Consider the following 217-nt stretch of genomic DNA (forward strand, 5'->3'; position numbering starts at 1 on the left):
CTCACCCAGTAATTTTTGCTGGACTTATCCATACCTTTCTATCCTATACTACCTCTGTGGTGTATTTGCTTGTGACTGAAAGTATTTTTATTTTTACATGTATATTTTTATATAGCAATATGTATTGCCTACCTACTGGGGGCACCTGACATCTGGGGCAAGAAAAACTGAAGAAAATGGCGTTGGATGCCTCTTATAATACCTCTGGCACACATAC

The sequence above is a fragment of the Protopterus annectens genome, chromosome 2.part1 (genome assembly GCF_019279795.1).
Source record: "Protopterus annectens isolate FY-2018-M chromosome 2.part1, PAN1.0, whole genome shotgun sequence".
Taxonomy (NCBI): Eukaryota; Metazoa; Chordata; order Ceratodontiformes; family Protopteridae; genus Protopterus; species Protopterus annectens.